Raw genomic sequence first — 12,858 nt, forward strand, 5'->3', positions numbered from 1 at the left:
TTTGGAGCTTGTTTTATAATTTTTCTTTTATTTTTTATTTTTCTGATTTTTTTCATTATTATTTTGTTTATTGTGATTGATGAATTAGAGGATCGTGCTATTGTTTGTTAAACCTCCAAATTTGACGGTCATATTCTATGGATTTTTTTAACTTTTTTTAAAGTTCATTCTCCAATAATTTGATAGTTCAGGGTCGTCAAAAAAAAAAAAAATTCTACAAGAAAATATTTGACGGGCATATTTGAAATTATATCGTTTTTGCAAGTTTATGATCCATGTTAAAATCAATTTTTTCTTATGAAATTGAGGTTGCTTGAATTTTATTTTTTATTTTTTTATGATTAGAGTAATTCAAACTACCTTAGTAATTCTTTATGTTTAGAAATTGTAGACATGAAATGTTCGTCATGGAACCTCAACGCTACGTTATTTGGAGTCGCCACCATTCTTTTTTGGAAATAAGTATGAATGGGCACTTGAAATAATTTTGAAATTAATTTTATCATTGTAGTGACTCTCATACATGAAAAAAGTATGGTCTACCTAAGAATTAAGTAAGGAGATCCGATTAGAAGATGGAAAAGGTCTTAGACACCCTGTCCTTTCCACCAAAGGTGGTTATCTTGAAACTTGGTCAATCTTTTAAAAAACTTAATAAAAAAATATAAAAGTGTATGTTAGAGGTGGTGTGTGCAATAAATGAAAATGTTCCCCCTGAAAAGGATTGTGATATTAATGTGACATTAAGAATACCCTATAAAGAATGATGGCCTATATAGTCTACATTATTTTTTCATGAGTATGAATGTTGGTTTGAACCTTTTAGAGAGACTCTATGATGGAATTCCTTTAATGTCATAACTTTAATACATGCATGTAAGGTTAAAAACTTAGTGTTTTAACCCTAACAAGAGGGTGACACATTTTTTCATCGTGACCAAGCATATGTGAGTGGGTGCATAGCATACAATATGATGCATGAATTATATTGTAGAGGAAAGAAGGCTTCAACCCTCACCTTTTTGGCTAAACTAAAGTCTAACCTACCAGAGGTGGGCGATGGTGTATATTACATCTTAAAGGATTTCTAAAACATATAATAAATAGAGGGTTAAAAGTAAAAGATGCAAATGCTTGAAAATGAAAATCTAATCTAACCCACCTTGTCCCTTGATAATCTTGAATGAGCTTGAGATGTGAACTTGAGAGTTGAGTGCTTTAGTTAATGGTAGATGGTTAGACAGGCTAGGAGGTGTTGGTTGAAGGTTGGATTGAGAGAAGGCTATAGAGGTGAGTAGGGATTTTGGTGGAGTTTGAAGTTGAGAGATGAGGAGGGAGGGTGAAAATAAGAATTACTCATAGGAAATGAGGTTAATTATAGAGTTTTTAAAAAACTTTTGGGTATAAAGTGGTCCAATCCTAAAAATGAAGAGAATGGACATGAGGTTTAGGTTATTTCTTTTTGAAATTTTTATTTTTATAAGGATAAATATGAAATTTGTGAGAAGAAACTTTAAAAGTATTTTTGGTCTTTGATTTTTTGGTAAATAGAGGTGAGATAACAAAAGTACTTTTGCGAGGATGAATAGAAGACATGTGTAAAGACAAAATGGTAGGTAAAATGTAGACCTTAGTTCATTTGTAAATAACTCATAAAGTAAGGCTGAATGTATATTTTTTATATTAACTAATAGGAGAGTGAGTATGGGAGTGACGAGTGTAAAAGTAAAGTGGTAAGTAAAAAGTAAATCTTGATTCATTTGTAAATAACTCATAAAGTAAGAGTGGATGTATATTTTTAAAATAGACTAATATAAGAGTTTCATGTATGTATTTGAAGATTCTTACATTTTGGGGGTACGATTGGAAATTATCCCAATTTTATGGATTTTTACTAAAAATCAAAGTGTCTTTTTGGCTTGACCATACTTTTTGAGGAGGACATTCTTAGAATTTTTCAAGGAAGTTGACCCTCCAATTAGGTTAGAGCATTGAGTATTGGGGAGTTTATGAGAGACCACCATGTGTCTTTTTTTGGGAAAAGGTGTAAGACCATGGGCTTAGAATGGACTTGATATGGACTTTGTTTTAGACTTGGGTCATGAGCTTAGGATGGTTTAGGTTTGGATATTTGAACTAGATTTGAATATGAGCTTAGTATTTAGTTAGAATATAGATAATGAATTGGTTAATGAAGAGTAGGTTTGGATTAGAGAGGTGGATATGAAATTGGATAGGATTATGGAAGTGAGTATGAAATTAGATAGGATTATACAAGTGAGTATGCAATTAGATTGGATTAGGGACATGTTTGGTTATGCAAAACAATATGAGATGATGCATATATGCATGTAAGCATAAAAAAATGTGTTAAGTGGCAACGTAAGTCTATTGAAGAGCTTCAAGCTTTTAATTGAAATCAATTCTAGAAAAATTGGATTTTTCTAATGGGTTCATGCAAATTAGGATGTCTACAAGAATAAAAAAAATTTCAATTCAATAGATCCTAACATATTATAATTATTCCATGTAATAATGTAAATTGGTAAATATTCATGACGACTATTTTGGAAATTTAAAAATCATGCCTATATCCATATATTGTTGATTTTGATGCATGTATAATTTTTCAATTTAGAAATTTTACATATGTTTAGAATTTTCCAATTTAGAAATTATAGATATATTTATAATTTTTCAATTTAGAAATTTTGTATATGTTCATAATTTTTCAATTTAGCAATTTTACATATGTTTATAATTTACTGATTTGGAAAGTTTACATATATTTTACCGATTTGATAATTATGCGTGATATGAATTTTACTAATTTGAAAATTTTGCACATATTCATATTTCACCAATTTGGCAATTACATGTGATATGAATTTTATTGATTTGGAAACTTTACACGTGATCATATTTCATAAATTTGGAAATTATGTGTGAATTGGAAGTCATAGATGCCATGATGGATGTAAAATTGTGTGAAATTACTTGTGCACAGGGTATTTTAATTGAATATCAAATTTTATGAGAATTTATCACGTGAGCCTTTGGGCATTGAACAAGATTTAGGCTTTTTACCCTTTTCATTTGTGGAACTTGAGGAATCATTTGAATATTAGGGGAACTTTAACCATAGGATTCATTTGGCAAATTCGATATAAAATGATGATGATTGGACTTTAGCTTGACTTTAGTCTTCTACCCATTGTCTATAGGATTTTCTTGGATCGTAGTAGAGATCGATCATCTCGATCGAACGGGTTCGGTGCCAAACACCTTTCGAAACCTATAATTTGACCCTTTACCCATTTTTCTTACTCGTAGACTGATCCAAATCCGCTTTTAAGTTATTTTGTGATTCATAAACCTAAATTAGGTGGAGACTCTTAATTCTCAGAAAATCTCTCAATTTATCGTGTGATACTTTTTATTATTTAGTAAAAATATGTCGATGCGCTTTCAATTTGCTTATTCCCTCTGTCAAAGAGGGACATCTGTAGACATCTCATTTTGCATCCGATTGTTGTGAATTCTTAATGATGAACGCAAAAAATGCAAATAAATCGAAAGTTTGTGAGAGGCTATCTCTCAATTTTTTCCAATTCCTACTTAGTCGTAAGAGTTCCTAGATTTCTATGATTCATTTATCTTACTTTGGCATGTTCAATTTAGAAAATTTTGCACACTTAGGATTATCGCCACCTCTACACTCAATTTAGTAAGTACATACGCTTAGAATCATTACGTATTTAATAATGTAGAGACTTTGCAAAGTTTGGAAAATGAAACCTCAAGACTTAAAAATAATAACATCAGAACCAAATAAAGCTTCTTGTTAAAATTAGAAATTTTTTTAAAAATGACCAAAAATACCCCTGACATTCAACTCGCACTTAGAACCCTCGCTCTGTTAGAAAAATACGATTCCGAGACAAAACTAAGTTTTTCGCCAATAATCACGCAAATCAATAAAAGTTAGAGACCTCTGAGGCTTTTACAAATAAAATTAAAAATTTTCATAAGAAATAACGATTTCTATTTACATGGAATGACACCCATTGATCATACAGAATGATGAAATTTAAGCCGTAATCTAAATATTGAAACCTTAATTCGAAACAGAAAATTAAAAAAATTAAAAAGTTTACCCTAATTCAAAATTTAAAATTAAAAAAAATTAACATAGTAAAATCTTTAAATAGTTAAACCTTAATCTTGACATCAACCACACAATGAATTGATCGAATCGAACCAATTAAAAAAATTAATAACCAACTCAAAATGTTAAACCAATTAAACCTATCATAAATTCAAAATTCAACCAATCATGGAAAATTTAATCAATCAAAAAAATTTTCCTCTCAAAATCAAAGAAAAAAATTAATTAATCCTGGCCGATCTCAAACCCTTTTACTTAAGCCCAAACATAAACAAAAACCAAGATTTATAATAAAAAATTGAAAAAAAATCTTCTCCTACAAGTGCATAAACCCTCAACACCAAAATAAAAACCTAATTCCTCCAACATCCTTACACCTAATAAACCACAAACTAAATAAGAAAAAAAAAAGGGAAAATCTTAGGTTCGGTCAAAGAAAACAATGGAAAGAGGTGGTTCGACAATATATATATATATATATATATATATATATATATATATATATATATATATATAGGGTCCCGTTCAATGGCTAACTTTTTGGCAAAACATTTTTCAAAACATGAGTTAGAAGTTTTGGAATGGGCTGATTTTTGGTGAGGATGATCTCTACGGTGAGGAGATCATCATCACCAAAAATTAGAAGTTTTGGAATGGGCTGATTTTTGGTGAGGATGATATCTACGGTGAGATATGTGTATTCATGCATCCACTCTTTATGATTATGTGTATTTATGATCTATTTAATATAATTATGTTAAAGCAAAATTCAGTACAAAGCATCTGTTATTATTGTGTAATGGAGTTCAACTTGTTGTCCTAATTGGGCTAAAAAATTTCAAAATTTACTCTTGAATTTGGTGTTAGGAATTCATTTGTTAATTTATTTTAGATAATTGTTCATGAATATGAATATGATTGATGTTGAGAAGTGTGGGATTGATGTTGAGAAGTATGGGAGTGTACCTATGAATAAAAATGTGGAATCATCTTCGATCATCAAAGTAGATAGTGGGGAACGTGTTGATTGCCTTAGTCCTAACAAAGATGTTCGAAAGTTAAGTGTACCATATGTTGGGATAATTTTTTATTCAATTGAGGGAGCAAAAAAATACTATGAAAAATACAGACATCAAGAAGGATTTTGCATTTGTGTACGAACACTACGTCATGTTGCGGGTTTTGCGACACTACAATTGCGCTAAAAACGACTGCTGAAGGCTGTCGTTAATTGCGACAGTTTTGGACAGTCGGTTAATCGTCGTTTTAACCCATTAATGGTAATAAGTAAAACTTGGGGTGCCAATAGCCATTCTAAAAAAAATATCTGCTGGACAGAAGCTCGATATCCGCCTCTGTTGAGCTTCTTCTTTCTTCTCTCATTCACTCTCCTCTCTCGACTCTGTCTGTCTTCTCGAGCTCTCTCGAATCTGTCGTTCTTCTCATCTCTGTCTCTCTCTCTTTTGCTCTCGCTCTCTCGCACTCTCTCTCAAATTCTCGCGATCTCTTTGTCCTTGTATCTGTCTGTCGCACGCACTTTTCTCCGCAGCATCCAAGATCGAGGGTTTTCCTTAAAGATCGCCACTCTAGGTAAGTTTCTCCTCAAAGATCTACTAGAGTTTTATACATTTTTTTGCCTTCCACTTAGTTTTTGTTTAAAATTCTTCTCTGTAATCAGAGTTTTTTCCTTAATTTATGGATTTAGTGGTCGTCCTCGCCTTTTTCTCCTAATCTTCGAATTGAAGTGAGGGTTTATTATTTTTTCCTAATTTCTTGAGACTCAGACCCAAAAGGCCTCTTAAGTTCAGAAAATTGTTCTAAGAGAGATTTATCACTCTCTTTACCATGTCTGAGAAAGAGAGACCACAAACCCTAACACCATGGATGGATCCTGAAGAAATCGTTGATTTTTTATTAGGTTAGCCATCATTGTCTACGGTAAATGTTGTTGTTTTCTCAGATCTGATAAATCTAGCTCTATTAGTTATGGTTTTGAGTATCAATTTCGTCATCTTTGATCTATTTATATTTCTTCCCTGTTTTTCTTGGATGATAAAAGTTCTCTTCAGGTTAGATGATCATGATAATATATTTTTTTATCTTTTATGAGTAGATTATAATAGGTTCTGACCATTTCTAAACTGTCTTAATCTGGAGTTCTTAGGAGTTCTCTTTGTGTTAAACTAGATCAGAGATCCGTTATATAAAAATTCGATTATTTTAGGATTTTTGTTTAACTACATTTCGTTTGTTATTTATATAATTTTTGGAACAATTTAGGTTGGATGGATATGTACTATAACAGTAGATATATGATATTCTACTACATGTATTCAACTTCTTTACGCTCTAGGTTGGAAATTTGTAGGATTTCAATCTCATGAAAAAGATACTTGCCTATGGAAGATCTTCATGGGACTTCTTGCAGTCTCAAAATTCATTATTATAGGACTGTATTGAAAATCATGCAATGCAAACTGATTTAACAGTGATCAATGCTTTTTCCTTTTTAATTTTGTAATCCTATGTTAAGAGAAAAAAATTTGGCACATTATTGATTCTTAATCATTCTACTTTTCATTTTCTTTTTAACATTTATATCTACTGAAAATCATTGAGTTATTTGTGGAAATAGTTTTAAGTCATGCTTGCTTTAGTTTTACGTTGTTTTTTGGAATTGTTATGATCCTCAATTTCCCTAAGTGTATCCTTTATGTGGTGAATGTTTGAAAGTGTCCTCCTTGACCTTTCGTATCGCCTTATAGACACAGAATACAAAATCCACAATTTTGAGGAGTAAAATTTGAAGGGGCCTGTCCGCTTCAAAATTTTGGTGAAACCAGTGTCTTTAAATGACATGAAACCCCATAAATCTTGAAATTAATGTTATGCTTTTCACTTTTGTTAATATTTCAGATGCATCGTTCTATGATTTAAATTGATGGTATGCCCTCCTTGACCTTCATATTCTCTTGAAGACTAACGAAGAATGACCTAAATGCTCTCATCAAAATGATCTCAATGCCATAATCATCAACATAGTTGTTATCATCATCATCACTTCCATCACCATTAAGACTAGTTTTGAAAAAAAAAATTAATGGATTCGGAAATCATTTTCTATTAGTCTATATGAGAAGACTGAGGTCAAGAGAGTTGTACCAATTTGAATATATTGGAATAGTATATCAAAAATTAATCACAACGTGGAGGGAAGTGGATGCTCTGCAGCAACTTTTCCTGTAATGCCCCCTGTAGCACTATGTCTACAGTTAAGAGATTGTAATATCATGGGGACACAAAACACTAGAGCCCAATTGTATCAATGGTTTAGATCTGATTTTCAAAATGAATTTGAAAAAAACTGTTTTTTAACATGATCCAACCCGTTGAAAATGGACGGTCACTAAATCTCCAATTTTCAACAAATGTCAGCAGTGTAAGTTTTCTATGTGCTTACGTGGCATTTTGATAACCGTCCATAAGTGTTGCAGTGGCTCTACAGGAAAAGTTATTGTAGATGATCCGCTTATGATTCTGACACTCTGTCTATATATAGTTCACTCACAAAGAAAACCACACAAACCACTCACTGGAGAGCTTAATTACATTGTTGGCCATGATGAGTGTACTTCATTTCTTTCTTCTACCTTCCCTCATTTTCTTGTGCATTGGTTTACCAATAGGGTTGGCCAAATCTAGCACCTTAGGGAATGAAACTGATCGACTCGCCTTGCTTGCCTTCAAGGATCTCATTCATGATCTTCAGCAAATTATGAGCTCGTGGAATGATTCACTCCATTTCAAGTGAAACTTGTATTTCAAGTGACGCATCGTTTAAAGCATGCTTCCTATAGTTGTATTACTTGCTTGCATCAAACTCGGATTCATTTAGTTCATTACTTCCTATATTACTATGCAGTTGCATTATTCCTTACTAAGAAGCTATACTTAAATGTTGTGATGATGCAAATGCAGATGCAGAAAGATCCAATATCAGGTTAAGAGTTAGGTGTAAATCCAATGTCATCTCGATACATTTAGTTTTTGGTACATTTAATTTTACTACATAGACTTTTTACCTACGTATGTTTTATGATTTCTTTTATAACTATTTTTGTTATTGTTAATTAATCCCTTTTTAACTCCGGCAATGTAAAATTATATGTTTTACATTGCCAGTCCCAAGCCCGGATAAAGGAGGAGGAAAAATGATGGTCCCAAGTCCGGATGACTGTTGGAGGATTCTCTTGCGAATAAGCTCAAATGCAAGAATCACCAAGTAATAAAGAGATCCTTCTGAAGATGAATGTGGTGCCTGATTTTGAGATATGATTTTTTTTTTGAACGATCGCTTCTCCCTTTCCCCTCTTTCAAAGGTATTTGTTTTTATTGTTATTACAATTTTCTAGTTTTTTATTGTTGAAGTTATGTTCGTATGTTGTTAGCTATTGGTTGTGTTCATCTAAGGTTATATAAATATATAAACAGAACAAAAAGATCTTTTGCTTATGTAACTAACATATCTCTCGGACCTTCTATTTGGGTTAGAATCTAAAGTTCCATCAAGGTATTCCTGATGATTGCTCCAACGACCTTTGTGAAGATACATTGTCCCATTTGCATCCCAAAAAGGTCTGTGATTTCATATGTCAGCTACATAATAATGAAACTTGTGATTTCATTGGAACTTAAAATAACCCTTTTATTTTCAGGTGCCACGTCTCCATTGTTTAATACACAGGAAGCTTGCAGGTGATTTCATTATAATTATTTCTGTTTATTTTTACTTTTATCTTTTGTTCATTCTTCTTCCCCAACGAGGTTTGCCAACTGTTACCGGATGTTTATCTAATTAGTTGAGTAAAATGCTTGGTGTGTCTGTATCAGGTTGGGTCATCTCTGACTGAAAGAAGTGAACTTTCTGCAAGCTTCGCTGCAAAAACATGAACACAAAACACTGTAATTTTCTTCTGTGGGACCACCTTAACTACACTATCATAGTACTACTACTCATCAAGATTTTCTTTCTTCTCTTGAAAGGAGCGGGCCATTCATATTGAAAGTAGAAAGTAGAAAGTAGAAAGTAAAACAAAAAGTTAGCTCAGTTACATTTAGCCAACTAAGCATCTCTACACGTGGCAGTCATGATTTAATAGATACCTGCCATTTGTCATCTGTCATATCTATCATCTGTGAGAAAGATCCATAATTAATTCATTTGTTTTTTCTTAGGGATCCATCCTATCAAAATTGATTCCAAAAAGAAAAACAGACATTTTTTTTCAGAGATGTAGGGCCTGGATTCGACATATTCTCCCACTAAAAGAAAAGCAATTTGAGTTCTGGGGGTGAATCTACAGGGATACTTTTGCCGTTGTCTTCCAAAATGTCATGTAAATTTAAAATTTAGTATTGAGAAGGGGGCATATATTGTCACCTTTCAAATGTCTGAATTAGACTGTTTGTGTGTGAGGCTACATTGGAATTGTAGTTGGACTAATTTTTTACAAATGCAAACTCACCTGTTTTGGTACATTTTCTTAAGTAATACTTCTGTTATCCATTGTACGCGAGATTCATTCATTGACGTAAATTTATTGTCAAGATACCTTGATGTGGTTAAACCATATATGAAAGTCAATTATTTCCATATACTGCTCTCTTTTGTGTTAAAGTATGATGTGATTAAACCATATATGAAATACTGCTCTCTTTTGTGTTAAAGTGGACCTACTGACTCACATGATTCAGTGATTCTAATAAGTATTTGTTGTGGTCGATTACCCCACCCCATAGAAATATTGAGATATACCTCATCTCTTTATAGGTTTTACTTTTTCTATGATGCTTATGGGAATTAACCAATTTATTATAAGTTTTTTATTTTTTATTTTTTTATTTTTTTAAATGTTTAGCTAGTAGCCAATTTTAGTTTGGAAGGTGACAATATCTGGAATAGTTTTTTCATCTTTTACTTTACTTAAAGAATAGTTTGATAGATGTGTCTAATCGTTTGTATTTTTATATAGTTTTTCAATTTTAGTTTTGAAGGTGACAATATCTGGAAAGGTAAAATGGCTGCTTTGATCTCTACAACTGAATTAGACTGTTCATATTGAATCCTGCATTGCAGCTTATGTGTAGCTTTTAAGTTGAACTTATTTATTTTTGTGTTTCATGGTGTACCTATCAGAATTGGACTACCGTAGCACATTGTGTCCATGACATTCTTAAAGATTAACCACGTCTGCGATTAACTCATGGGCGGAAGGTATTTTACTTAACGACTTGAAGATTGTCTTCTACTTCATGTTATTTCTCCCCTTCATTTGGCAATACTGTGGTTGTCATTTGGACCTGATTCAATACAAGTAAAAAAAAACATAATGAAAATAAGAGTGGTCTACTGTATGGATTCACCATAGTTAGCAATTCTCCACATTATTCACTAATTATACACGAATTTTTTACCTACAAATTATTCACGGTTTAGTCATTTTACATACCTTTAAGAAAACTTACTTGGAGATGTTTTAAGGTAAGGTTTGTTTTGGTTGAGAAAAGCAACTTGGCCAACCATATATTATATCAGAATCAATCTTTCAACAACTGAAGTAGAAGATCTTTGATTCTTTACATTTAATCAACATATAAGAATTGAATTTGTTATTGAATACAGGTAAAATGTCTGTTATTTGGTATGGAACAACTCCTAGGATAAACATAATGGACCCAGATCGCATAAGGGATATTCTGTCAAACAAGTTGGACCATATTGGCAAGCTCAAATCAAACCCACTCGTATTGTTGTTAGTAGATGGTTCTGTTTGTCCACTTAGTTGATCAATCCAATTTTTTCAATTGTGATGTTTCAAGTTTACTTTTTCTATGTGCAGGTGGATTTATTTTTCTATGGAGTGACAGATTTTCGATCGTAAAATTGTACCTATTGATAGCGTTGAATCGTCAACCAAGGCATGTGGGATGGCGGTGATTGGTGTTTCGTGTTAATATGTGTTCACCCCTTATTATTGTTAAAGAGATCTAATTCCCGTTTGTGATCGAAGTTATATTTCACATGGATTACACATACAAGATACTTTTTTTATTTATTGTTTTGTTTCCTCTCTCGTGTGCACTATAGTTCCTTTGTCAGGTGATGGTTGGGATGCTGCAGCTGCAGCTGCACCCTTGCAATCAGGCTGATTGTAAAACCTTGTGGGCTGCCCGGTGTACACGAATTGTAATCCTCTGTTAAGTCTAATGGCGTTACACCCACAATTCTAGTGGGTCACAGCCCAGTAAACTCGCTAACCAATCCGTAAACTCGCTACCAGCAACAAGGTTGGCTCCACAGACTATTAACATAAGCACCACCATTAAGGTTGTCGTGGAAATAAAGGCTGAAGGAGGTTTGGTAGAGTCTATGGTATGAGTATAGTAGAGGTTGATGTGTATCAATGTATCTGTTCTTCTATCTATTTCTAGGACGAAGGTTTCTTTTTTTGTTGTGTGCTATCCGTATCGGAAATGATGGGTACATCAATTAGATTTAGTTTCAGTTTCATTATTGACTTAATCATCAGTTAACGTTTTAAAGTTCTGTAGCATTTTAATGCAATACTGCAGCCGGAAGTACGCTATCAGTTTTCTGCGAACCAAACAAAAAATTATTTTTTTTTAAATTATAAATTCATAAAAACGACTGCCCAAAGCCATCGTTTTTTTCGACGGCCTTTTTGACGGATCAAAGCTGTCGTTTTTCCCGACTTTTTTTGGCAGTCGCTTTCTAATCGTGACTCCTTTTTAAACGACTGTAGCGGCAGTCGTTTTTGTCAAAAACGACTGTTCAAGACAGTCGTTTATCCCGCAATATGACGTAGTGGAAGTAGTTCAAGGATAATACAAGGTTTAAATGTAGTGACTAAGATAACATATGTTTGCATATATGAAGGCAAACATACATCGAAGACAAAAGAAGATACGATGAAAAATGAGAATGAAAGAGGGAAGAAGAGAGTTGTAAAAAGTTGTTCTATGTTTAAATGTGGATGTGAAGCATACATGCGCATTGTATTTGACCAATATGCAATAAAATGGAAAGTATCGCTTTTTAACAATGATCATAATCACAAGGTTGTCACTCCATCGAGGAGAATGAAAATGAAGTCGAATCGAAATATGTTGAGCATAGCTAAGGATCTAATAAAAATATTCTGTAATCAAAACCTTCAAATTAATAAAGTTTCATCAATTCTTCGTAGAGATATGATCGGTTTTGATGGTAAAGACTATTACAACCACTTTCGAAATGTTAAGCGATAGGATTTGAAAAGAGGCAATGCACAATGTCTATTCAAGTACTTAATTGAAAAACAAAATGAAAATCCGCAAATTTTCTATGGGATACAATGCGATGAAGATAAGAGAGCAATTAATTTTTTTTGGGTGGATGCGAGGTCAAGATTATTATATGAATATTTCGGTGATGTGGTGATAGTTGACACAACTTATAGGATAAATAAGTAGAAGATATCGTTCATCCCATTTATTGTAGTAAATTATCATTTTTAGTCTATTCAATTTGGATGCGCTCTTCTAGAAAATGAGACAAAGACAACTTTTGTATGATTATTCGAGATTTGGCTTAAAGCTATAAGAGGAAAACACTCAATTTCAAAAATCAC

The 12,858-nt window shown here is 32.6% G+C and overlaps 1 long non-coding RNA gene across 4 annotated transcripts; it reads left to right on the top strand.

Annotated features, from left to right (window-relative positions):
- The first annotated feature begins 5,481 nt into the window (after positions 1 to 5,481).
- LOC147406210 (uncharacterized) lies at positions 5,482 to 11,639 on the top strand. Of its 4 annotated transcripts, XR_015176356.1 has the most exons (8): positions 5,482 to 5,758; positions 8,720 to 8,803; positions 8,884 to 8,923; positions 9,059 to 9,130; positions 10,365 to 10,442; positions 10,851 to 10,980; positions 11,068 to 11,146; positions 11,316 to 11,639. It is a non-coding gene; the product is annotated as an uncharacterized LOC147406210 (long non-coding RNA). The 4 variants fall into 4 exon arrangements; XR_015176354.1 differs by lacking the exon at positions 11,316 to 11,639 and having other exon boundaries at positions 5,484 to 5,758; positions 10,851 to 10,949; positions 11,068 to 11,309; XR_015176353.1 differs by lacking the exon at positions 11,316 to 11,639 and having other exon boundaries at positions 5,485 to 5,758; positions 11,068 to 11,309.
- Positions 11,640 to 12,858: the final 1,219 nt, after the last annotated feature.

Source organism: Akebia trifoliata, chromosome 3, assembly GCF_017979445.1.
Source record: "Akebia trifoliata isolate Shusen 1 chromosome 3, ASM1797944v1, whole genome shotgun sequence".
NCBI classification, from domain to species: domain Eukaryota; kingdom Viridiplantae; phylum Streptophyta; class Magnoliopsida; order Ranunculales; family Lardizabalaceae; genus Akebia; species Akebia trifoliata.